We start from the raw sequence: 1,736 nt of genomic DNA, 5'->3' as shown, positions 1-1,736 counted from the left end.
CTCTCTCTCTCTCTCTCTCTCTCTCTCTCTCTCTCTCTCTCTCTGCACTAGGGTTAAATCAGTGGGTTGGCTCTTGGGGTGGAGGAGGCAGTGATTTCCCACAGAGCCCTTTTGTACTCTAGAGACATCTGCTTGTCGCTATTGGGATGGGAGAGGTGTCCTATGGAATCTGAGGAGTACTAGTCAAGGATGCTGCTAAATATATTTCAACATGGAGAATGGCAAACCAGTTATCCAGCTCAAAGTACCAACAGTCCCAACGTTGAGAACCCCTGGAACAAGGTCCCTATGCCAGAGGGCTTCGCCCTATTTGCACAGGGCTTGTGAGAAGTTGTATCTCTGTCTGCTGTCTTATCTTACCTATACGTACGTACACACCAGGTACAGACAGTACAAGGCCACAAGTACTACACAGAGTCCTCCCATACAACCTCATAGAACACCGGGTAGTCACAGGAGAGCTGTTAGAAGATCTTGAGCTAGCCACAGGAAGAACACAAAGCAGGCCAAGCTCCCCCGATTCACCTATCAGCAAGCCCTTATTAAACTAAATTCACACGCACAACCAGGCATGATGATATACGACAACCAATCAAACCCCCTCGCTGCCTGACCTCCTGGAGGGACTGTAAACATTTGGAGGACTAAAAGCATATACCAGCTTGAAGAGGTAGCTGCACTGGAGCCTCACAACCACTGCCTGTCATTTCCCCCTCTTCGGTTAAAAGCGTGTTCAAGGTCAAAAGCAGTGAGGACTGACCCTTCAGCTAAATGTCACCGATGGCTCTGTTGCATTGTTTCATTGAGCAGGGAATACAGATTGGTCGTCTTGCCTTGATCTGTCTGACCTGGAGTTCCCTCTCCTGATCTCCACCAAATACAACTACATGGCCTTTCTAAATGAACCATCCAAACACAAAAGAACCAACAAGCTCCTTGTCTTTTTGCTTACACAACACCTGAAGGCTATTCTCTAGCTGTTCCTTGCACACACACATGCCTGTGTTACTAGCACGGCTGCAAACTCCTGCAAAGGCCAGACCTTCCATTTCCTTTGCAACCGTCTGCAGTGCTGTAGCCAGCGACCCAATAAATGCCCTCTGCACGAAGGGACCTGTAGGGATAAAAAATACTTCATGGTTTTCCCATTTATTGGTGTCACGATTTTACTTTGCTTTGTGAGAGGATTGTACATTATAAGCTTCTAGAGGGCAAAGAAAATGGTTTGGTGCTTCCACACACTAAGCGGGCACCATGTAAAATTTGATCCTTGCATGCCTTTTTTTTTTTTTTTTTTTTTTGATGCTCCAGATAATATTAGCACACTGGGGTGTTTTTGTGTATCTAAGGACCGAGGTTGTCAGTCTCTCTGCGGCGGGGAATGTTCCTTCCTTCCGACTGTAAGCTCCCATGGCGCCTAGGACAGGGCGGGATTATTGCAGAAGCCCCCTTCCCCGGTGACTTGCTTATTATTATTACCAAGGAAGCAGACTGCGAAAATGGCAAACGCTTGCATAACCCTAGACCCTGCGAGGAAATGAGCAGAGTGGAAGGGGATCAGCAGACAGGGCAGCGATGGCCTGGTCAAGGCGGAGCATTGAACACCCACCCCTCCGCCTGACAGGCAGGGTTGGAGATGAGTGCACGAGCCCCCGCAGTCCCCGGCAGGCTGCCTGCCGCTCGCCCGCCCCGCGCCCCGGGAGCTGTCCAGACGGCCCCGCCCGCGCCTACCTGGC

The sequence above is a fragment of the Microtus ochrogaster genome, chromosome 4 (genome assembly GCF_000317375.1).
Source record: "Microtus ochrogaster isolate Prairie Vole_2 chromosome 4, MicOch1.0, whole genome shotgun sequence".
Lineage (NCBI taxonomy): Eukaryota > Metazoa > Chordata > Mammalia > Rodentia > Cricetidae > Microtus > Microtus ochrogaster.
Note: the sequence above shows the minus strand (reverse complement) of the source record.